This window comes from Aquarana catesbeiana, linkage group LG01 (assembly GCF_042186555.1).
Source record: "Aquarana catesbeiana isolate 2022-GZ linkage group LG01, ASM4218655v1, whole genome shotgun sequence".
Taxonomy (NCBI): domain Eukaryota; kingdom Metazoa; phylum Chordata; class Amphibia; order Anura; family Ranidae; genus Aquarana; species Aquarana catesbeiana.
The window spans coordinates 3069128-3095305 of NC_133324.1; positions in this window are offsets into that span (position 1 = coordinate 3069128).

The following is a 26178-nucleotide window of genomic DNA, read 5'->3' on the forward strand; positions in this document are numbered from 1 at the left end:
TGAAAGTGTTTTGTTTGTGCTGCTTTATACAAGGTTTATATAAGATCCGGGGACTTTAGCATCTCGTCTAAGGACAATTGATCAGTATTGGATCTGGGGACCATTGAAAATGAGGGGATGAGGTATTCGTAGGCTGTTGTAGGAATGGTTATGGCTTTGAGGGAATCATTGTAGGGAGGATCTCGTAGAGATGTGTTCCAAGCCTCAACTGCCACCAGGATAGTGGCTGCACTATCTATATAAACTTTCTGTGGCACTCGCTATCAATAAAGAAGTTAGGTTTCTATTTAATAAGATATTCTTCTCTATACTGACCCAGCGCTTGGTAGGAGTGAGTTCAAACCATGCTTTAAGTTGGTCAAGTATTGTTGCCCTGTGTCCCACTCCACCATGTTGTTTTGCTCTAAAGAGGATGTTACGTGCCAGTCTTGGCTTGCCTGACTTGCCTGGTGAAGAAACTAGTGGGGATTCTGATTCTGAGTATTTTGGGGAGGGACAGCATTTTGAATGCCGCTATACGGCCTAACCATGAGATTTCAGATTTCCCGTAGTTAAGTAAGTCTTGCTTGATATCTTGTAGAAGTGGAGGGAAGTTTGCTTCGTATAGTGTAGATTATGGGGGAGGTTAGATTGATACCTAGATAACTTATTTTATTATTATCCCAGGAGTAAAGGAACTCTCTTTTTAAGTTCTTGATAGCCTGTTGGTTGATATTAACGGGGAGAATTGAGGATTTCGCTATGTTCACTTTGTAATATGAGGTTTTACCAAATTTCTCGATTTCGTCTTGTACCGTCCTCAGGGAAGGAGCCACATTAGTCATGGTAAGTAAGTCATCATCCGCAAAAAGTCCAATTTTGTGGGCATAATCTGCAGTAGTAATACCTGTAATATTTGAGTTTTGTCGAATAGTTTCAGCAAATGGTTCCATTATGAGGGTGAATATTATGGGGGACAGGGGGCAACCCTGCCTAGTTCCATTTGTGATCTTAAATGGGTCTGACAGTGTATTGGACGTATATACTTGGGCTGAGGGGCAGGAGTATAGTGCTGAGATTGCCCTCGATATGGTGCCTTGAATTCCAAACTTACTGAGGGTGTCTTTGAGGTACCCCCAGTGGACCCGATCGAAGGCCTTCTCAGCATCTAATGTTAAAAAGGCTGCCCGTTCCTTTTTGGATTCTAATATAGTGAGAAGGTTAATCATTTTCCGAGTACCGTCTGAGGCTTGCCTTTGACAAAACCCACTTGATCCATATTTATTAGAGAGGGAGTAATTTCCGCCAGTCTGCTGGCTATAATTTTGGAAAAGATTTTAAGATCCGTATTTAGAAGCGAAATTGGGCGGAAGTTTTGCGGAGAAGTTGGCTCCTTCCCTGGTTTGGGCAAAGTAACAATGATGGCTTTAAGCATTTCCTCAGGAAATGAACCGGAGGTTGTAGCTTCATTGAATAGTGTTTGCAAGTGTGGGGTGAGGGTATCTTGGAAGGCTTTGTAGTATTCAGAGGATAGGCCATCGGCTCCTGGGGACTTATTGTTAGGAAGGAATTTAATGACTGGAGATTTCTTCATCGGTCAGAGGTGAATTTAATTGTGAGAGCGTGTCTTCATCTATGGTTGGGAGCTGAAGATCAGTCAGATATTTTTGAATCGCGTCCTTTGTGGATTGCATAGTATCTGGGTCAGTCTGAAGGTTATATAGTGATTGATAGTATTCTCGGAAGGAATTTGCTATGTGCCTTGGGTGAAAAATCTTAGAGTTTGTTCCTGGTTTTAGAAGATATGCTATTGAATTTTTTTGTGCGACGTGCTTTATGTTTGTTGGCTAAAAGCTTGCCAGCTTTATTTCCTTGTGAATAGTATTTGGCTTTGAGTCTATGTGTCTGTTTCTCGTGATCTGAGAGCATAAGAAGTCTCAATTTGTGTCTACAATTCGTTAGATCTGTGAGAGAGCTTGGGTCGTGAGTTTGCTTGTGGTGTGTTTCAAGGATTTGTATTTTTGTGAGTAGGTTTTCAATCAGTTGCAACCTGCGTTTCCTTTCTCTAGATGCCAGCTGTATCAGTAGCCCCCTGGTATAAGCCTTACACCATACATTAGACATGTTTGACTCGGGGGGTTAAGTTGAGTTGGAAAAATTCCTCTAATTGCACATTTAATCTTTCTCTACATTTTTGATTGTTAAATAGAAATGCATTGTTGCGCCAGAGACGAGTCGGAAGGGCTCTGTGGTTTCCTGTCAAAGTTATGATGATGGGAGCGTGATCTGACCAAGTTATAGACATAATTTCAGGTTTAAGAACTTTATGTAGTAGGTTCAGGTCTGTTAGAAAAAGATCGATCCTCGAATATGATCCGTGGGGAGCCGAAAAGTAGGTGAAATCGCTTTCAGTGGCATGCATGCACCTCCACGGATCATATAGAAGACTCCTTTTAAGGAAGTCTTGTAAGGTTTGTCCAGCATGAGAACTTGGTTTTGAGACATCCATAGTTTGGTCTACTACGGTGTTGAAATCCCCTACAAGGAGGAGTGAGCCCTTCTGAATCCTGTCTATTTTCCTGTAAAGGGAGCTTAAGAATTTAAGTTGACCAACGTTAGGCGCATATAGGTTTACAACGGTGTAGGAAATATTATTAATAGTACAGATTAAGATTATATATCGGCCCTTTTGGTCAGTATGGACCTCATGCATTGTAAACGCTACCGAGGAGTTAATAGCTATAAAGACACCGTTCTTCTTGACTGGGGCATTAGCAGTAAAAACGTGGTGGGTATAAGTTGTGGGAGCACTGTGGGGCCTCGGATGCATGGAAATGGATCTCTTGAACGCAGAAAATGTCTGCTTGTAGTTTCAGAGCTTCTTTCCAAGCTGCTTTACGCTTGAAGGGACTGTTCAGCCCGTGTGCGTTGACTGAGACAATTGATAAAGTCATGTCACATTATAGGTGTAATGCTTAATAGATTACCGGACACTTGGGTGGTGGATATGCAAAACTTCATCTTGAGCCATAAGATGTCCTCTTGTGCCATAAGATGTCCTCTTGTAGGTACCGCCGCTTTCTCCATAGTGTGTAGGTGTCGATGCATTTGGGATTAACGTCACCTGTGAACAGAAAAAGTTAGTGCAAGATACATGTGCGGATGTGTTTTTTTCCTGTGGTTGGTGAGATCCAGATAGCGAGGAAAGGACACAGCGCAAAAAGAGAAATTTGCGCCGTTGCTTTGCTCACAAAAAAAAGAAAAAAAACGGCAAACAAAAAAAATTTTACTAAACGCGGTAAATGTTAAACTATGTAGATAATCAGGTAGATTACTGACAAGGGATGAGCCGAACACCCCCCCCCTCGGTTCGTTTCGCACCAGAACATGCGAACAGGCAAACAATTCGTTCGAAAACGCGAACACAATTAAAGTCTATGGGACATGAACATGAATAATCAAAAGTGCTAATTTTAAAGGCTTATATGCAAGTTATTGTCATAAAAAGTGTTTGGGGACCCGGGTCCTGCCCCAGGGGACATGGATCAATGCAAAAAAAAGTTTTAAAAACGGGCGTTTTTTCGGGAGCAGTGATTTTAACCAGTAGCTGCCCGCCCACTGTCATATGACGGCAGGACGAGGCAGCTGTTGCTCTGGGCGGACGTCATATGACGCGACCGCCTTTCCGGGACACTAGGGGGCGCGCGCGCGCCACGATGTCCGCCGGGCACCCGCGATTGCCCAGCAACCGAGCAGGACCGTGGATCTGTGTATGTAAACACAGATCCACGTCCTGTCAGAGAGGAGAGGAGACCGATGTGTGTCCCTTGTACATAGGGACAGCGATCGATCACCTCCCCCAGTCAGTCCCCCTCCCCCCCCCCCACAGTTAGAATCACCCCTCCCTAGGACACACATTAACCCCTCGATCACCCCCTAGTGTTAACCCCTTCCCTGCCAGTCACATTTATACAGTAATCAATGCATTTTTATAGCATGGATCGCTGTATAAATGTGAATGGTCCCAAAAATGTGTCAAAAGTGTCCAATATGTCCGCCGCAATATCGCAGTCATGATAAAAATTGCAGATTGCCGCCATGACTGGTAAAAAAAAAAAAATTAAATAAAAATGCTATAAATCTATCCCCTATTTTGTAGACTTTCTAAACTTTTGCGCAAACCAATCAATATACGCTTATTGCGATTTTTTTTTACCAAAAGTATGTAGAAGAATACGTATCGGCCTACACTGAGGAAAAAAATTGGATATTTATTATAGCAAAAAGTAAAAAATATTGTGTTTTTTCAAACTTGTCCCTCTTCTTTTGTTTATAGCGCAATAAATAAAAACCACAGAGGTGATCAAATACCACCAAAAGAAAGCTCTATTTGTGGGGAAAAAATGATAAAAATTTAACATGACCGCGCAATTGTCATTCAAAGTGCGTCAGCGCTTAAAGCTGAAAAATGCTTTGAGCAGGAAGGGGGTGAAAATGCCCAGTATTGAGGTGGTTAATGATGCTTAAAGTGAAACAATAAAAGTGTAATATTCCTTTAAATTTCGTACCTGGGGTGTCTATAGTATGCCTGTAAAGGGGCGCATGTTTCCTGTGTTTAGAACAGTCCGAGTGCAAAATGATATTTTTAAAAGGAAAAAAAGTCATTTAAAACTACTCGCGGCTATTAATGAATGAAGTTCATTGTTAAAAACGGCATGGGGATTCCCCACAGGGGAACCCTGAACCAAAATTAAAAAAGAAAAAATTTGGCGTGGGGGTTCCCCTAAATTCCATACCAGGCCCTTCAGGTCTGGTACGGATATTAAGGGGAAATCCGCGCCAAATTTTTTTTTAAAAATGGCGTGGGGGTCCCCTCAAAATCCATACCAAACTTGAAGTCTGGCATGGATTTTAAGGGGAACCCCGCGCCAAAATTTTAAAAAAATGGCGTGGGGTCCCCCCAAACATCCATACCAGACCCTTATCCGAGCATGCAACTTGGCAGGCTGCAGGAAAAGAGGGGGGACGAGAGAGCACACCCCTCCTGAACCGTACCAGGCCACATGCCCTCAACATTGGGAGGGTGCTTTGGGGTAGCCCCCCAAAGCACCTTGTCCTCATGTTGATGGGGAGAAGGGCCTCATCCCCACAACCCTTGCCCGGTGGTTGTGGGGGTCTGCGGGCAGGGGACTTATCGGAATCTGGAAGCCCCCTTTAACAAGGGGACCCCCAGATCCCGACCCCTCTGTGTGAATTGGTAATGGGGTAAAACGCACGTTTTTTGACAAGTCCTTTATTAATTTCTTCTTCTTTCGGCTTCTTCTTCCATCTGCTTTCTTATGATGTTCTTTCGGTGTTCTTCTTCTTCCTCCATCTTCTTCTTCATCTTCTTCTTCTCCATCTTCTTCTTCCTCCGCTCTTCTCGTCCCGTCTCGATCGTGCAGACGGACCGGAGAAGAAGCCTGGAGGAAGATGCGGGATGAGAAGAGCGAAGGAAGAAGAAGATGGAGAAGAAGAAGATGAAGAAGAAGATGGAGGAAGAAGAAGAACACCATAGGGGTACCCCATTACCAATTCACACAGGGGGGCTGGGATCTGTGGGTCCCCTTGTTAAAGAGGGCTTCCAGATTCCGATAAGCCCCCCGCCTGCATACCCCCACAACCACCGGGCAAGGGTCGTGGGGATGAGGCTCTTCTTCCTATCAAAATGGGCATAAGGTGCTTTGGGGGGCTACCTCAAAGCACCCTCCCAATGTTGAGGGCATGTGGCCTGGTACGGTTCAGGAGGGGGGGGCACTCTCTTGTGTCCCCCCTCTTTTTCTGCTCCCTGCCAGGTTGCGTGCTCGGATAAGGGTCTGGTATGGATTTTTGGGGGGACCCCATGCCATTTTTTAAAAAAATTTTGGCGCGGGGTTCCCCTTAATATCCATACCAGACCTGAAGGGCCTGGTATGGAATTTAGGGGGACCCCCACGCATTTTTCTTTAAATTTTGGTTCGGGGTTCCCCTGTGGGGAATTCCCATGCCATTTTTATCAATGAACTTCTATGTGTATTGTCGGACCGGCAATTCATTAAGAGCCGCGAGTAGTTTTAAATGACTTTTTTTCCTTTGAAATGTCATTTTGCTGTCAGACTGTTCTAAACACGGGAAACATGCGCCCCTTTACAGGCATACTATAGACACCCCCCAGGTACGAAATTTAAAGGGATATTACACTTTTATTGTTTGACTTTAAGCATTATTAAAATCACTGCTCCCGAAAAAACGGACATTTTTAAAACTTTTTTTTGCATTGATCCATGTCCCCTGGGGCAGGACCCGGGTCCCCAAACACTTTTTATGACAATAACTTGCATATAAGCCTTTAAAATTAGCACTTTTGATTCCTCCCATAGACTTTTAAAGAGTGTTCCTCGGCTTTCGAATTTGCCGCAAACACCCCAAATTGTTCGTAATTCGCCGAACTGGTGAACAGCCGATGTTCGAGTCGAACATGAGTTTGACTCAAACTCGAAGCTCATCCCTATTACTGAGTAGCGGCCGCTACTCTCCGTGTGAATGGGGGTAACTACCTTCCCTTTAGGGACGGCTTCCTGAGAGTTATTCTGTAGGGGATTAAGAACTAGGAGCGGAGAAGTCCCATAGATTCATGAGTGAACTGAGGCTTTCTCTATAGTGGGGTTTATGTCGATCCTCAGTGGAGTTTCAATGGTCTGAGAGGTCATCAGGGTGTCTGGGCTGGGTATCGCTTCTTCTTCGCTGGTCATGGTCATCGGGGGGTGGGAGGAGACTCCATGATCGAAAGAGGTTAAGGCGCGAGCACGGGGGGGAAGGGAATGCTTTAACATTTTTACTTTATTATTATTTATTTTACTTTATATTATTATTTATCTTAAAAAGTATTGTTATTTATTTTATATTATTATTTATTTATTTTATTTATTTATTTTTATTTGTATTTAAAATGTTATTTTTACACTGTCTCTTATTTTATTTTATATTATTATTTAATTATTTTTATTTATTTACCATAAAATGTTATTTTTACACTGTCCCTTTCATTTAATTTAATTTTATTTTTTATTGCTTTTATTCCTACACAAGAAATGTATACATCCCTTGTGATAAAAATAAAGCCATGACAGGTCCTCTTTATAGAGAGATCTGGAGTCTATAAGACCCCCAGATCTCTCCTCTGCCGTTAAAAGCATCTGATGAAACCGAGATCGGTGGCGACAGACGCTTTCTCAATCAAAAAATGCTCTCGCTCTGACGTTCGCGGCGATACCTCACATGTGGGGTGCGAACACCGTTTACATGCGTGTGTGACCTATGTATTTTGAAAATCAAGAAACAGAGCAAACCTGTAATACTTATATAATGAGTAAGGAGAAAAATATGTATAAACATAAGAAAATAGACATTTTCAGATTATTATTATTATCTACATCACATTCCTTCACAGTCCCCCCTAAAATGGCTATTTTCTCCTTTCTGTCCCTAATACTAAAGGTCCTACTTTGGCCTGGCCCTTCTCCTCAGCAACTCTTTTAGGCTGTATATAGAATTGGGCAGCAACTGTTCACTTCCCTCCTAAATTCAGCTGGAGAGGTGCAGTCAGGTGCTATCTATCCCTATAACCCTATAGGATTGTGAGATTATGGACAGGGAGTGACTGTAGAGGAGTGAAGGGTTTGTCATCTTCCATCATAAGGAGGTCCTCTTCATCTTGGTGGAGAAATGTAGGTGTTCTGTGGTCTACAGCCTTGCTCATTAACTTCTAGGTAGAATACAGCATACAATCAGGGCTAAAAGAACCAGGATTATTAATAACGATACCCCTATCTGGGCGAGCACCTTCTGCCACCCACTCATCCAGCTAAAGTATTGATCCCATGGGTCTGTGATACCTGAGTTCTTCTTCAACTCCAATGACGGATCTTCTAATTTCTTTATAGCTAGAGTAGCCTCACCATTTGGCCCAGTATTATCAGGAATGTAGGTGCAGCAGGTTCCATTTTTTTCCTTTTTACAGGCACCTCCTTTCTCAGCTAACACTGATAAGGTTAAAGCGGAGGTTCACACAAAAATTGAACCTCCGCTTTTTGGAACCCTCCCCCCCCTCTCCGGTGTCACATTTGGCACCTTTCAGGGGGGAGGGGGGTGCAGATACCTGTCTAAGACAGGTATTTGCACCCACTTCCGGGCATAGACTCCCACGGGAGTCTACGCCCCCTCCCGTCCCCACCGCGCTGTCTGCTGGGACACACACGGGTCCCAGAGACAGCGGGGACCAGTTAGGAAGCACGGCGCGACTCGCGCATGCGCAGTAGGGAACCGGGAAGTGAAGCCGCAACGCTTCACTTCCTGATTCCCTTACAGAGAATGGCGGCGGCAGCACCTGAGGACCGAGGGACGATTCGGTCTCGGGTGCCGAAATCGCTGAACCCTGGGACAGGTGAGTATCCTTATTTTAAAAGTCAGCAGCTGCAGTATTTGTAGCTGCTGACTTTAAATTTTTTTTTGTTTTGCGGGACTCCCTCTTTAAGAACTACAAAGTTATCTGCTGCTTTTTCTAATTAGAAACAGCAGCAGATAACCTTGAACTAGATTGTAGTTCTTAACCTTATCACCTGCTGCTGCTTCAGTCTCTGTGCAGGCACCCGCCTCGAGTATTACCTCTATAAGAGGTATGTCTGGTTCCTCTCCGCTTCCCCAGTGATTTGGGGGCGATCCACTCTGATGCAGAGGGTTTCTCAACCAGGTTGAGATATACTTTGGGATGATGCCCCAGGTGTTTTCCAGGGACAGAAGCAAAGTAGGGTTTGTGATATCTTTGCTTTCTGTGAGAGCCTTGGCCTGGGCAAACCCTCTATGGGAGACACAAAAACCTGTTGTCTTGAGCTACCCTGAGTTTGTGGCTTAGTTTAAAAGGGTATTTAACGTTCCCGCACACTCCGCTTTTGCTGCCAAGTGCCTCATGTCCATTGAACAGAGTACGAGAACTGTTGCCGACTACGCCATTGAATTCTGTACTCTGGCAGCAGAGGTTGCTTGGAACAATGAGGCCCTCGTGGCAGCTTTTTCTCATGGTCTCTCGGATAACATCAAGAATGAGATAGCAGCCCGAGATATACCCACTGGGCTGGAGAAGTTGATCACGTTTGTCATCCTCATTGACTCCAGACTCAGAGAAAGACTCTCTTTTGAGGAACGCTTGCGGAAGCCTCCTGTACGTTTGTCTCTGAGCTTTGCAGTCCCACCCGTGCCTCCCTCACCTCCCATGCCTCCTGGTACTGAGTTGGTAAGTGAAGATGAACCCATGCACTTGGGTTTCACACGTCTCTCTGCGGATGAGAGAACCTTTAGGAGGAGGGAGTGATTGTGCCTTTATTGTGACCAGGCAGGTCACTTTTTGAAGTCTTGTCCTACCCATCCAGGGAACACCCGAACCTTGAGGTCCTGTCACGGACAGACCTTAGGTGGCATTGTGTCATCCCCAGTTATACAAAAGGATAAGCCCCTGGTTTCGGTCACCCTTTCTTGGGCTGAGTTGTCCGTCGATATACAGGCTCTAATCGACTCTGGGGCTGCAGGCCCGTTCATTGATGCTGCCTTTGTATTGAAGCACCAGATTCCGTTGCAGCTGAGTGACACTCCACTTGCCATTGAGGCTCTTGACGGAAAACCTCTATAGCCTGCCCATGTGACTCATGAGACTGTTCTGTTGTCCATGGCCGTAGGGGCTCTTCACCATGAGATAATCCATTTCCAAGTTATTTCCTCACCTAAGTTTCTGCTGGTTATTGGTTATCCTTGGTTAGAGAGGCACAACCCCTCTTTTGATTGGCTCTGTCCTCAGGTTCTCTCCTGGTCACCACAATGCAGTAAGACATGCTTCCAGAAGGTAGCCAAGGTGCTGTGCACCGCGATTTTAGTGATGTCTTTGACGAAGGTCAAGCTGGTAGTTTGCCTCCACAACGGCCATATGATTGCACAATTGACCTTCAACCCTGTGCCATACCCCCTCGTTGCAGGGTTTACCCTTTGTTGGTCTTGGAGGATAAGGCCATGGAGGAGTTTGTTGCAGATGCACTTTCTCAAGGTTTCATCCACAAATCCTTGTCTCCTGCTGGTTTCTTCTTTGTGAAGAAGAGCGGTGAACTAAGACCTTGTATTGATTATAGGGGTCTCAATCGTTTCACGAGTAAGAATGCCTATCTGATTCCATTGATTATGGAGTTATTTGACCACCTCAAGGGAGCAATGGTTTTCACAAAGCTTGATTTGAGAGTGGCTTATAATCTCGTGAGGATTAAGTAGGGCGACGAGTGGAAAACTGCGATTAATACCAGAACAGGCCATTATGAGTACCTTGTAATGCCTTTTGGCCTTTGTAACGCCCCGGCAGTTTTGCAGGAATTTATTAACGATGTCCTCCGAGATTTGTTGCAGTTATGTGTGGTGGTTTATCTCAATGATATCCTCATATTTTGCAAGTCCCTGGAGAGCCACCACACAGATGTCTGTCGTGTGCTTCAGAAACTCATGCCCCGTACACACGAGCGAAATTTCCGTCGGAAAAATCTTGGATAGCTTTTCCGACTGAATTTCGCTCAAGCTTGGCTTACATACTGTATACATGGTCACACAAAAGTTCTCTGAACTTTTGACCGTCAAGAATGTGGTGACGTAAAACACTATGACAAGCCGAGAAAATTAAGTTCAATGCTTCCAAGCATGCGTCGAATTGTTTCCGAGCATGCGTGATTTTTTGCACGTCGGAATTGCATACAGACGATCGCATTTTCGGATAGGAACTCTTTCAGACCGAAAAATAGAGAACCTGCTCTCACTCTTTTGCTGGCTGGAATTCCGCCAGCAAAAGTCTGATGGAGCATACACACGGTCGCATTTTCCGACCAAAAGCTCTCATCGGAGTTTTGCTGGCGGCATTTCCGATCGTGTGTACGGGGCATAAGAGAGAACAATCTCTATTGTAAACTGGAGAAGTGCAAGTTCCATCGTGAACAGGTTAAATTCCTGGGCTATGTCATTTCCACTGCTGGTTTTTCGATGGACCCAGAGAAACTTTCGGCAGTCCTACAGTGGCCCCAACCAGTGGGTTTACGTCCTCTGCAGTGTTTTCTTGGCTTTTCCAACTATTATCGGAAGTTTATTCATAACTTCTCATCTCTGGTCAAGCCCCTGACTGATATGACCAGAAAGGACGGTAACCCACAGAGTTGGTCTCCAGAGTCCATTAAGGCCTTTCAGAGTCCCAAGGCTGCCTTTGTTTCTGCTCCTGTGTTGGCACATCCTGATCCTACGTTACCTTTCATCCTTGAGGTTGATGCTTCTGAGACTGGTGTTGGTGCCATTCTGTCTCAGCGTCCTACCTCTGAGAACGCTATGCATCCTTGTGGCTACTTTTCCAAGAAATTGTGACCTGCGGAGTGCAATTACGAGATTGGTGACAGAGAGCTGTTGGTGATCATTTTAGCTCTGAAAGAATGGAGACATCCCCTCGAAGGTACCACTGTGCCGGTTCTTCATTCTTACTGACCATAAGAATCTCACGTTCTTGTCTGAGGCTAAACGCCTCTCTCCCAGAAGGGCGCGATGGGCTCTTTTCTTGTCAAGTTTCAATTACATTCTCTCATTCTTACCTGGTACTAAGAATGTAAGGGCTGACGCCTTGTCACGACAATTTTCCTCCACTTCCAAGTTGAAGTCGGTTCCGGTTTCTGTGATTCCTCCTGATCGTATTCTGGCTACGGTTCGCACCACTCTCACTTCTCCTTTGGGTGATAAAATTCTTGCTGCTCAGGTCCATGCTCCTCCTGAGAACCCTTGTGACCCCTGCTTTGTCCAAGAGAGTCTTCGTACTGCTGTGCTCCAGACTTACCATTCTCCCAAGGCAGCTGGCCACCCTGGGAAGAATCAACTCATTTTGGGCCATTTCCCAACAATTCTGGTGGCCGAGTCTACGTGCTGATGTAACTGCCTTCGTAGCTGCCTGTTCCGTGTGTGCTCAGAATAAGACTCCATGATACGATACGGAGGAACGCGCTTGGGTCTCATCCTAGAAAGGACATGCCACTGTCCTCCTCTGTGATTTCCATAGACGTTTTCCCCATAAGCCTGGTGGTCCTTCAAGGGGGAGGTGTCGTTGAGGAGGGGGTACTGTCAGGGCTGGGCTCAGCCCTTCCTTCTCAGAGCTGGACGCTCAGCTTTCGGCTAATTGCTAGCTCCTATCTCTCCACAGTTACTCAGCTGTTGATGATATCCTGCTCGTCAGTCCTGCCTACTTAAGCCGTGCAGTCCAGTGGATCTCTGTCTTCACCTTGGTCACATCACAGAATCTCCTGTGATCCTGTTCAAGACTTGCTTTGCTGACATCTCTTCTGGCTCCAGATCCTGCTTGCTGTTCCACTACATTGATCTCTGACTTCTGGCTTGGCTGAATATCCATTCCGGTTACTGAACTTTGGCTATGTTTTGACTACATTTGTTCTTTTTACTTTTATTATTAAAGTGTGATTTAACTGTACTTCTGTCTCGGCCTGATTTCATGGTTTCTGACACCAGGACATTCGAGCCCGGGTTGTGAAGACGGGCATAGCACTTGCCTTGAGCAAGTTCTGACCTGCAAAGGGCTCCCCAACCAGCACCGCTGGCATCGGTCGTGAATGTGACCCATGAGACAGGGGCAATGGAGTTACAGGTGAGCAGATTTCTGCTCTGGAGCCACCAGAAGAGACTGTTACTCATTACTGGGGATATGTGAATGGACTGATTGATGTCCCCTAAATTCCATTATTGAAGGAACCCTGTCTGAAAAGGGTGTAGCCTCCACAGAGACCATTTGACCATGAGGGTCATAGAGACCATTGTGCCGATAATTCTTAGCACTGTGAAGCCTCTAGGCGTGAGGAGCTCAGAGCCCGTGAGATTCTCTTTCGGATGACTGTGATCTTTTCCAGTGGGAGAGAGATAGTGCTTTCCACTGTGTCAAACTGGGCTCCTAAGTATACCAGGTGCTGGGCTGGTTCCAGATGGCTTTTTCCCAAGTTTAGGAGCCACCTGAACTCGGACAGTATGGAGATAACTTGCTCCTGTGGATCAATAACCGCTCCTTGTCCTGGGACAGTAATAGGAGGTCGTCGAGATAGTGGTACAAGTGTATCCCTTTTATTCTGATGAAGGCCACAACGGCCAGAAGAACTTTTGAAAACACTTGGCTGGCTGCACTGCTTTTTGGATGGTGGACAAAGTCTCCATTTTGAATCTTTCGGGTATTATAAACTTGTTTAGGTAATTTAGGTCTATCACGGGGCGCCATGAACTGTTTTTCTTCTGCACAAGAAAGAGAGAGGGGAGTATACCCCCTGAAACTCTTCGTCTTTCAGGACAGGCACCGCGGCTCCCTGTACTATCAGTGAATTCACGTAGGACAGTAACACCTGCTTCTTTTATTCTGACCATGGTAGCAGGGTGGAAATAAATCTGGGGGAGGAGTACTGACGAAGGACCATGTGTGGCCTATGGAGACCGTCTTGATGGTCAAGTAATCCGAGATTGAGGCCACCCAGACGTGCCAGAAGAGAAGCAGATGCGCCCCCACCTGACCCACCTGAGCGGGCCCAATCTCAAAACGACTTAGCTGGCTCTCGTCCACTGGATGCCTGGCTTTTAGCAGATTTTTGGAAGGATGTCTGACCTCTGCTCCAATTTCTTTTGAAATCCCAGCCAGGCCTGTAGGAGCGTGCTTCCCTTGAACGCTCAGTAATGTGTCTTCTGCACTGGGGCTTCTTCTGACCAAACAGACGCCTATCCTGGGGTAGGAAACCAGACTTCCCACCTGTGGCTCCGGCTATAGCACTATCCAGCCTGTTACCAAACAACGAGGACCCTTCAAAAGGGAATCCTACACCAGGCCTGCTTAGATGCTGGATCAGCGAGCCAAGGGCGCAACCATAAGGCCCGCTTAGCCATGACCGAGGATAGCATAGTCTGGGCCAACAGGCGGATAAGATCAATTGAGGCCTCCCCCAGGAAGGCCGTTGCCAACTTCAATTCCTGAACTGCCGAGCCCCTGGCCAGTTCTTTTGAGATGCCACTGAGTACAGAGTCCACATTCTCTGTCCAGGCTTCCATAGCCTTGGACATGGCTGCAAGGGCTGACGTGGGTTTGCAAGCCATACCAGCTAGCCAATAAGTTCTCTTGAGATCTTGGTCTATTCTCCTCTCAAGCCCGTCCTTGAAGGAAACAGCATCCTCTAAAGGAAGAGTGACATGTTTAGCCAGTCACATCAGCGCTGCGTCTACAAGGGGAGCGTTTTCCAGATATTTCACTTCCTCTGCCTTGTAGGGGTATAATCTGAAAGTTTTGCTTGACATAGAAGTCTTATCTACCTTGCTCCACTCCTCATCAATGATATCCTTCAATTCAGAATGGAGTGGAAAACTGTAACGTTCCTTTCCCAGGTGTTTAAAGAACTTCCTCTGCTTAGCCGGAGGAGTGGAAGGATCTTCCCACTTAAGGGCCTCTTTGACCGCCTTAATTAGGGGGGAAACAAGGTTGAAGTCGAAGGGACCGACAAATTCATCTCCCTCCAATTCGCTGTCTGAAGAGCCGGGGGAGGCATTGTAAGGCTGGAATGGGCCTGGATCCTCCTGAGTCTCACCAGCCAGATAGTAGTGGTGGACTGGCTCCATGTGCGGGTTGTACCCCACTCCTTTAGGGATTGCTGCACCACACACTTAACAAGAGACTCCATCTGTTGATTTTACGTCTCTTTCTCCCCAACTGCCCAGGCATAACATGGATCACACAGTGATTTGCCCTCCAGGACTCGTGTCCCACATCCCCAGCAGGCTCTGCGATCAGTGTGGTGTATGGAGGAGGAATGGGAGCATCTCCTCTGTTGATGGGTCCTAGACAGAGAGTCACGTCTGAACCTAGATGAGAAAGGTTGACGTTGCAGCCTGGTAAGGTCCCTGTTGTCTTGGACAATAAACTGGTGATCCGACCTGTAAGGGCTAAAAAAGGAGAAGGGCAGAAAACACATCACGTTAGGGGATATATCCATACCAATGTGGACCTGCCCCCCCTCACACTCCACATACCTAGAGCTGGCCGTAGGGAGGCGGTGACTTGTCCATGGCACCCTGGCGGACGATTAAGTGACGATCCTGCAGCCTTGTAGGAACACACACACGTCCTGGGAGAAGGAAAACAAATAGCATGCAGCTTGCCCTTTAAGAGCCATCTCCTCCCCCCCACACCCTGTACCATAACCCCACACCGGAGCTTACCTCAACCTGGGAACCTGGTGCATGGAGGAGCTGTCGCAAGGTGCCCACAGTGATCCCCAGTATGACAGGGGCTCCCAGGAATTTAAATATCTCTGCTGTAATGACGTCACCACCATATTAGCGCGCCTGCGTGGCCACCGGGACCCCGGCCACACCGCGCATGCGCAAAAACCAGGACTCAGCTTCGTATGAGAATTGCGCATGCCCAGAAGTGTGCCGGCACCGCGACTCAGAAGAGGGAGCCGTGTCCTGGAACACACCTGCGTTCCAGGCGCCATAGAGGGAAAAAAAGAAAGAGAAGGGAAGGATAAGGCACACAAGGGGAGACACAAGCAAATAACAAAAACTTGCTGCCATGGAGGAGTCTTCAGACCTGCCAGCCAATCCACCGCGCCTGGGCATAGAGAGACCGTCCCCACCACCGGACACAGAGGCCTGGAGCCGCACGCCCGACCATGGCTGGGCCCTGGGTTATCCTGACACCATTAGAAGGTATGCCCGGCATCAATCTCAATGGATTGGACGTCCGTAAACATAAGTGCATTGTTTGTAGGTCCAGTGAGAAGGACAAAAAAAGGAACGCAGTCTCTCATGGTGAGCTCAAATTTATGGGACTGGGGTCCTATAGCATTGCAGAGGAGGCGGGGTTAACCCACACGTAGGCTGCCATGGAGTCTTTCAGGAAAACCCAATTTTCTCAAAATTTGACTATTTTCCAAAATAAAATAAATGCACAAAACAATTCAAATATTTTACTTGACAGGATATCTATATTGTAGAAAAATCGGAGACACTTGTACCCGTCCTCATACAAAGCTTGAATGTTTATGTTTGCAAAGCTCAAAAAAAAAAAAAAATTTTCTAATTTATGAAATGGAACGTTTCCTATGAAGTGCAGACCTCAGATATCTCTTCTTTTCTATTTTTTTGGGAAGGAATCTGAACAGACCTGTTTGTTTGACTCGAAGCAAGTAGCATTCCGTGTGTGAGAAGACAAGAGGTTTAATATGATGACTAAAGGAACCGGTTTAGAGGAAGACTGGAGGGGGTGCAGGAGGAAGAGGCTGAGGGCTATGAGGGGCCGGCCCTACTATGGGACCCGATGACTCCAGGTGGCAATTTCAGGGGGGTGGCAAAGTGCCGCCCGGTAGCCAGCCCGTTCCGCCTGCTCTGCTGCGGATCCCACTGTGAGGAGGCCGGTGTTCTGCCCGAGAAAGGTCCCCCATCGGATAGTGTCCGCCCTGTACTGCGCAGGCGCAGCGCTTGCACAGTACGGAGGACAAAGGAGACGCCGAAAGTCTCCGAACATGAACAGCTGTTCATGAGCTCTACACGGGGCCTGGGCAATTAATAGTACATTGTGCCACACGCTCCCACTGTTCATGTTTGGAGACTTTCTGTGTCTCCTTTGTCCTCCGTACTGCATGAGCGCTGCGCCTGCACAGTACAGGGCAGACACTTTCCGATGGGGGACAGGAGCGTGCGGGCAGAACAGGGGAAGTCAGTCAGCGGGCGGGACAGTTGGCTTGTGAGCGGGCTTGCTGACCAATCAGCAGGCCAGCAGTCAGGGGAGCAGAGAGATGACATCATCTCTCTGCTGCCTGCCTTTACTCTGGGACACAGCAAGTGGCAACCTGCTACGTGTGGCAGGTGACATCGTGGCAAGTGACAATCCGCAATGTGTGGCAGGTGATGTCGTGGCAAGTGGCAACCTGCAATGTGTGGCAGGTGACGTCATGGCAAGTGGCGATTCGCTATGTGTAGCAGGTGACGTCATGGCAAGTGGCGATTCGCTATGTGTGGCAGGTGATGACGTTGCAAGTGGCAACCTGCTACGTGTGGCAGGTGACGTTGTGGCAAGTGGCAACCTGCTACGTGTGGCATGTGACATTGTGGCAAGTGACAATCCGCAATGTGTGGCAGGTGATGTCGTGGCAAGTGACAATCTGCAATGTGTGGCAGGTGACGTTGTGGCAAGTGACGATCCGCTACGTGTGGCAGGTGACGTTGTGGCAAGTGGCGATCTGCTACGTGTGGCAGGTGACGTTGTGGCAAGTGACGATCCGCTACGTGTGGCAGGTGACGTCATGGCAAGTGGCGATTCGCTACGTGTGGCAGGTGATGTCGTGGCAAGTGGCGATTCGCTACGTGTGGCAGGTGATGTCGTGGCAACTGGCAACCTGCTACGTGTGGCAGGTGACGTCATGGCAAGTGGCAACCTGCTACGTGTGGCAGGTGACGTCATGGCAAGTGGCAATCCACTACGTGTGGCAGGTTACGTCGTAGCAAATGACAATCCGCAATGTGTGGCAGGTGACGTTGTGGCAAGTGACAATCCGCAATGTGTGGCAGGTGACATTGTGGCAAGTGACAATCCGCAATGTGTGGCAGGTGATGTCGTGGCAAGTGACAATCTGCAATGTGTGGCAGGTGACGTCATGGCAAGTGACGATCCGCTACGTGTGGCAGGTGACGTTGTGGCAAGTGGCGATCTGCTACGTGTGGCAGGTGACGTTGTGGCAAGTGACGATCCGCTACGTGTGGCAGGTGATGTTGTGGCAAGTGACAATCTGCTACGTGTGGCAGGTGACGTCATGGCAAGTGGCGATTCGCTATGTGTAGCAGGTGACGTCATGGCAAGTGGCGATTCGCTATGTGTGGCAGGTGATGTCGTTGCAAGTGGCAACCTGCTACGTGTGGCAGGTGACGTTGTGGCAAGTGGCAACCTGCTACGTGTGGCATGTGACATTGTGGCAAGTGACAATCCGCAATGTGTGGCAGGTGATGTCGTGGCAAGTGACAATCTGCAATGTGTGGCAGGTGACGTTGTGGCAAGTGGCGATCTGCTACGTGTGGCAGGTGACGTTGTGGCAAGTGACGATCCGCTACGTGTGGCAGGTGACGTCATGGCAAGTGGCGATTCGCTACGTGTGGCAGGTGATGTCGTGGCAAGTGGCGATTCGCTACGTGTGGCAGGTGATGTCGTGGCAACTGGCAACCTGCTACGTGTGGCAGGTGACGTCATGGCAAGTGGCAACCTGCTACGTGTGGCAGGTGACGTCATGGCAAGTGGCAATCCACTACGTGTGGCAGGTTACGTCGTAGCAAATGACAATCCGCAATGTGTGGCAGGTGACGTTGTGGCAAGTGACAATCCGCAATGTGTGGCAGGTGACATTGTGGCAAGTGACAATCCGCAATGTGTGGCAGGTGATGTCGTGGCAAGTGACAATCTGCAATGTGTGGCAGGTGACGTCATGGCAAGTGACGATCCGCTACGTGTGGCAGGTGACGTTGTGGCAAGTGGCGATCTGCTACGTGTGGCAGGTGACGTTGTGGCAAGTGACGATCCGCTACGTGTGGCAGGTGATGTTGTGGCAAGTGACAATCTGCTACGTGTGGCAGGTGACGTCATGGCAAGTGGCGATTCGCTACATGTGGCAGGTGATGTCGTGGCAAGTGACGATTCGCTACGTGTGGCAGGTGACGTCATGGCAAGTGGCGATTCGCTACATGTGGCAGGTGATGTCGTGGCAAGTGACGATTCGCTACGTGTGGCAGGTGATGTCGTGGCAACCTGCTACGTGTGGCAGGTGATGTCATGGCAAGTGGCAATCCACTACGTGTGGCAGGTTACGTCGTAGCAAATGACAATCCGCAATGTGTGGCAGGTGACATTGTGGCAAGTGACAATCCGCAATGTGTGGCAGGTGGCGCCGTGGCAAGTGACAATCCACAATGTGTGGCAGGTGATGTCGTGGCAAGTGGCGATCCGCTACGTGTGGCAGGTGACATCGTGGCAAGTGGCGATCCGCTACGTGTGGCAGGTGACGTTGTGGCAAGTGGCGATCTGCTACATGTGGCAGGTGACGTCGTGGCAAGTGGCGATCTGCTACGTGTGGCAGGTGACGTCGTGGCAAGTGGCGATCCACTACGTGTGGTAGGTGACATTGTGGCAAGTGGCGATCTGCTACGTGTGGCAGGTGACGTCGTGGCAAGTGACGATCCGCTACGTGTGGTAGGTGACATTGTGGCAAGTGGCGATCCGCTACTTGTGGCAGGTGACGTCATGGCAAGTGGCGATCCGCTACGTGTGGCAGGTGACATCGTGGCAAGTGACAATCCGCATCTGAAGGCAGGTGACTTTGGCATGTGACACGTTCAGAGCTACCACTGATTCTGCATTATGGTGAGTTGAACTATTTTATATAACAATGTAATAATAGAAATAATGCGCTTCAATCATTTTTTTTTTTTGCGATTTGGCACGGTGTCGATTTAACTGACAATTGCGCGGTCGTGTGACGTGGCACCCTAACAAAATTGATGTCCTTTTTTCCCCACAAATAGAGCTTTCTTTTGGTGGTATTTGATCACCTCTGCGGTTTTTATTTTTTGTGCTATAAGCAAAAATAGCGACAATTTTGAAAAAAAAAATATATATATATTTTTTTTACTTTTTGCTAAAATAAATATCCAAAAAAAAAATGTCTTCATCAGTTTAGGCCAATATATATTCTTCTACATATGTTTGGTAAAAAAAAATGCAATAAGCGTATATTGTTATAGTTTGCGCAAAAGTTATAGCGCCTACAAAATAGGGGATAGATTTAAGGCATTTTTATTATTATTTTTTTTAACTAGTAATGGCGGTGACCTGCGATTTTTAGCCAGACTGCGACATTGCGGTGGACAGATCGGACACATTTGACACATTTTTAGGGACCAGTGACATTTACACAGCGATCCGCGCTATAAAAAATGCACTGATTGCTGTGTAAATGTCGGCCGGCAGGGAAGGGGTTAAATGTGTTCCCTGGGAGGTGTTTCTAACTGTGTGGGGGGGGGGAGGGGAGGGGACTGACTGGAGGAGGAGAGAGATCGCTGTTCCTGATCACTAGAAACAGCAGATCTGTCTCTCCTCCCCTGTTCAAAAAGGGGGTCTGTCTGTTTCCATTCTACCTTTCATAATACGCTCCACGAGCGATCTGACCCTGACAAGGGTCCCACGAAGCAGAGGATTGGGATATCGGATGAACGTGTGAACACGCCGTCCCTGGCCGATTGATCCCTCCTGTGTATGCCTATATGATCTCTATAACCTGAGATCCAACAGATCTGGTAAGAGGCCCTTTGGTCTTTAAAATCCCTTTTTTGTCTGTTGTCTGGCTGCCCTTTTTTTTTTTTTGGGGGGGGGGGGTGAATAGAGCAATCATTACACCTTCTGAAGAGTCCAATTGCGACGGAGTTACTCGGATTGATATCTGTTATGGACTATTGACAATATATTGGGGCTCTATTTGTGTTTTTTTCATTCCTACACCTATGTGGTTTTTTACATCTATTTATATTATTTTGGTTGCGCATCTAAATTTGTTACACATATTTATTAGCTGAATGTTCAGGATTTCTAGTTGCAGCGCCACTTTCTTCCTTTTTAATGTTTTTAATCAACAAATGTATTTCATTTTGTTTCACCGCTTTTTACCAACACATATATTTTTAAATATAAGTATATGCACATATGGGGGCGTGGCCTGACTTCGGGAGAAGATGGCAGCTTAAGCCTCGGTTCACACCAGAGGCGGCACAACTTGCAGGTCGCCTCACCGAGGCGACCTGCACACGACTGCCGGAGCGACTTGCAAAACGACTTCTGTAAAGAAGTCTATGCAAGTCGCCCCAAGTCGCCCCCAAAGTCGTACAGGAACCTTTTTCTAAGTCGGAGCGACTTGCGTCAATTCCATTCCGGTTCCATTGTACAGAACGGGACGCTACTTGTCAGGCGACCTAGGTCGCCTGACAAGTCGTCCCAGTGTGAACCGAGGCTAAGTCTTCTGCTCCCGCTGACAGAGAGGACATTCTAACTACAACGGAGGTTACCCATCCGCCCTACCACGAGGAAAACATGGGGACTTCATCCAGCAGCTCCTCCGCTTCCAGATCCAGGTCCCCCCGTGACCTGACTGGCAGGATTAGACAAAATATACCAGAAATGTTCCGCTCCCATTCTGGCAACATGGCGCCCACACGAGGCTCTCCTCAGACAGCAGGCCCAGCGGCGGAGACCATACCGCCCCCAGACAATGGAGCGGTTATTCTCACGCCGAACTCACAACCCAGCCTCCAGGATCTGCACTCCGTGGCACTAGATATAAAAAACACCCTCACAGCAGCTCTGACAGCGGCAATCACGGATCTCAAGATTGACATTCAAGCGATTGCGGGCAGAGTCCAAGAAGTGGAGAAGACGACTACAACCCATTCCACTGTGCTCCGCCGTACGTGTCAGGTCCTAGATACACACACACTACAGCTTCGGGACCTGCATCGACACATGGAGGACTTGGACAACCGCGGCAGGCGCCATAATCTGCGGGTGAGAGGCCTGCCGGAATCAATCGAAGCAGGCAGGCTGCAAGCAGAGGTCTCCTGCTTCTTTAACGGCCTCCTGGATAAACCCCCCACCACCCCCATAGGTATGGAACGCATCCACTGCGCCCTACGTCCACGGGGGAGAGAAGCGGACCCACCCAGGGATGTGATTTGTCATATTATAGACTATCAACTCAAAGAAGAACTTCTGCGTAAGGCCCGCATAGCTACAAAGCTATCACACAATGGCGCAGACATACGCCTTTTTCAAGACCTCTCTACAATCACATTGCAACGTCGGAGAGAACTGCGCCCCCTGCTGGAAGTGCTACGTTCCAGGAAAATTCCATACAGGTGGAAATTCCCCTTCTGCCTGTCAGCCTCCTATCAGGGTCGCACCGCACTACTCAGAGTGCCAGAAGATCTGCGCTATTTCTGCGACACCCTAGACATACCTTTCACGGATGTCCCCGAGTGGTATGCGGAATTCCGCCCTCCGGCTCCCAGGAAACTTCCGCCTGACAACGAACCAATGAACACTCAGCCGCACCGCTACAGGAGGCAGCGATCCCCATCCGAAGCCAGACTACGTCTCCAAGCGCCAGGCACGGATAGAGGCTCCAGCCCGCTGGACACCCCGCAGACCAGGAGAGCACGCCGGGACCGCTGATCAGCGACGCCGGAACGTGCAACACGCGGAGATTCGGTTTTCCCACTGCCTTTCGTTTCACAGGTTTCAATAAGTTGTATTCCGGTCTTTCCCTGGTTTATGTCATGCTTCGTTAACACTAGCTGCTAGCTTCCAGTCACCCCTCAGCCTTAGGCCCTTGAGCCGGCCTTTTCCATCCTGCTCCGGGCATCACAACACTGACGATGAGAACGAATCCACACTGAGCGCTGTTGAAGTGCGGGAACAAGAGCTGCGGAACAACAATTTCTTCAATGCAGGAGGTAACCAACAATGTTGAAAAATTCAATGTATATAATTAATGGCTGGGGTCCTAGGGCCGAACTGCAAAATCGATGAACCCAAAATTATATCGATCGGCATTTACTCGATTTATCCTACGCTCACAGGCGATAGGAGTTGCCCCAGCTGCATCAAAATACCCGCACGTCCCGATAACATACTGCATTGTTAAGGTGGCGAAGCCCGTATGTGATATCTGGATCATCCCCAGTTTCATTAAAACATTATAAACAGGGCCCTGATATAATGGGAAACATCACCCCAAGACAACACTCCCCACAGATGGTTGAGAGGCTCACTGATCACACTGTTCCAATTCAACTCCTCCAGATTAGGGTAACTCCCTTGACGCACACACTGTAGACCTGAGACGTAGGTGACTGATGTACCTGCCGGCTCCTCTTTTGCACACGGTAACGTAGGAGTCTGGACTCCACCCAGCCTATAAACCTTCCGGACGATACTAAACACCTATGTGTAGCCCCGGGCACATTTGATGTGTGGCTCTTGTTCCCACTTGCATCAAACCTCAGTTTCATACCTACCAGCTGATTGCTAGGCTGATCCACGCACCATGCCACAGATGCTGTGCACATCATACTAATCCTTGATAATATAAGACATAGGGCTCGGACTTAACCACACCGCACAAAGGGTAGTAGCTACTTCAGCCCATTCAGGTTAGACCAATACAGCATGACGTGTATAGGATTCCACTGTTATGAGTTTTGTATAGCATAAGTCTATTAATCACTTGTCATTCTTAAGGATTGTCTAGGATTCTCTCATACATATGGTTACCAAACTCCATGTATTGCCTACAAGACATTTATTAGTTTAACTCTTGCCTAGAAGGCACCCTGAATAGAGTGTCACGAACCAGGGGCACACGGATTAAACACTCAGACTGCACTCTTACTCCGAACTACAGGTTTTTCCCTACATATAATTTGCTTTCCTACCTCATAGCCCTATCAACTCTGATCCCTATATTAAATATATAAATAATTCCACCCACCTATTCATACAATCCACAGCTTCCACCTTTATACTAGTTTATCACAATTTTCAACCTCCTCCTTAAGCTCACATCTCCTCCCTGTCAAGCGGGTAGCCACTCCTCTTCGAACCACACCTCTTCTTATCGATTTCAGCCGCTCCTCACCTCAGTGGCGCCCACAACCACATCTGCTGATCTATATACCAGATTTCATTGCACGCCGCTGACTCATTCCGGTCATACCTAATTACAGGTATACATTCTCTACGGATAAGCGAGCAGGATCTCGATACACTCCGGAAACGACCACACTCGCACGCGAGCTACCCGAACATTTCCACGCATATACGCATCGGACTGCAACACAAAAGTATCGTATTCTTAGGACCCCATCCACGTTCTCAAACCCCTAAGCGTCATTAAAACCTCCCTCAAAAGACGCGGATTCTTTGTTATTTCATTCTAATCCCCTTTCTCAATCTCTCCTCCTCCTCCTCCGACAGAGACTCATAGCTATACGAAACCCTCCCGTCCTCCTTTACCAGCACCTCTAAATTTTGACCACGCCATCAATATGCCGCAAATACCTTCAGCCAAAAATAAAACAATCAAAGTAATATCCCTAAATGTACGGGGACTTAACATCCCCGAAAAACGCTCTCATTTACTACTCTCCTTACATAAAAACAAAGCGGACATTGTCTTTCTCCAGGAGACACATTTTAGAACAGGCTCCGCCCCCAAACTCTCCAACTACCGCTTCCCAACCTTCATCCACGCAACTAATAACTCCACAAAATCTAAAGGAGTCTCCATCCTATTCGCTAAAAATTGCCCGTTTCACATTACAGAAACTTGCATAGACACGGAAGCACGATACCTTTTTGTCAAAGGCACATTTCACGGAAAACGAATAACCCTGGCCAACATATATGCACCCAACACGAAACAAGTGCCCTTTTTCAGGTCCACCTTACAAAAACTCACTTTGTTCCAAGAAGGCCTTCTTATACTAGGAGGAGATTTCAACGTTCCTCTGAACCCCTTACATGATACCTCGACCGGCTCCTCAAGCCTACCATATAGCGCACTACGTGCAATTAGATCACAACTAAAAGAACTATCACTACACGACTCCTGGCGTACACTTCACCCGAACGAGAAAGATTTCACATTCTACTCGACCCCCACAACAGATACTCTAGATTAGACTATCTATTCCTTTCGCAAAGAGACCTGCCGATGCTAATTACAACCACCATTGATCCCATGTATCTTTCAGACCACCACCCAATATCCATGACGCTAGCATTCTCAAACACTAATCCCCGACCCCAAATTTGGCGCCTGGACCCCTCGCTTCTCACGGATACCGCAACAATGACATCCATACAAGAACGCCTCTGGCTTTACTTTAAGGAAAATGACTCCCCTGATATCTCACCTATGATGAGATGGGAAGCACATAAAAGCACCATTCGAGGAGAACTGATTGCACTCTCAGCCAAACGTAGGAAGGAAAGACAGGAACACATAAATACACTGACTTCCCGGATACAATCCTTGGAAAGAGCACACAAAACCTCCCAAGCATTGAGATCTCTCCCGGAACTGCTCCAAGCTAGATCTGACCTCTTAGAGGCCCTTAACAAGCAAACGAAACGCAATTATATACTCTCCCAAAAAATATTCTATGAGTACGGCAATAAATCAGGCAAAATCTTGGCAAGAGCTCTTCGGGCCAAAAAAGCAAAAACAACGATCCACTCGATAATGGACGCTACTGGGAAACGAATAGTATCCAATGACCAAATAGCCGGGCAATTTGTACACTATTACTCCCAGCTGTACAACCTACATACCCCCAACACACAGAGGGTAGACAACCACAGAACAAAAGCCATCCAGGACTTTCTCACGAAATATTGTCCTAAGCACATATCTACTGATGAATCAAACGATCTGGAACAACCCATATCCCCAGCTGAAATGGACGTGGTTCTAAAACAATTGAAGACTGGTAAGAGCCCCGGCCCAGACGGTCTAACAACCGGATATTACAAAACTTACACTGAAACCCTCAAACCACATTTCCTGCATGCGTTCAACTCCCTGTCCTCAGATAATCCCCCACCTAGAGACCTACTAACAGCACATATAACTGTAATACCTAAGTCCAATAAAGATGCATCTAAGGTGTCGAACTACCGCCCTATATCCTTACTTAATGTTGATCTCAAAATATACGCCAAGATATTAGCTAATCGTCTTTTGCCTCTCCTGCCTAACCTCATCTCACTGGACCAGGTTGGTTTTATACCTGGCAGGGAGGCTAGAGACAACACAACCAAGGCGATCAATATACACAAATGGTTAACTTCAAACCAACAGCAAGGGTTCTTCTTGTCGCGGAGAAGGCATTCGATAGGGTGGCGTGGGACTATATGGCGGAAGTACTTAAAAAGATTGGTATACAAGACCGTATGTTACAATTCATAATGGCCCTCTATGCATCCCCCACCGCACAGGT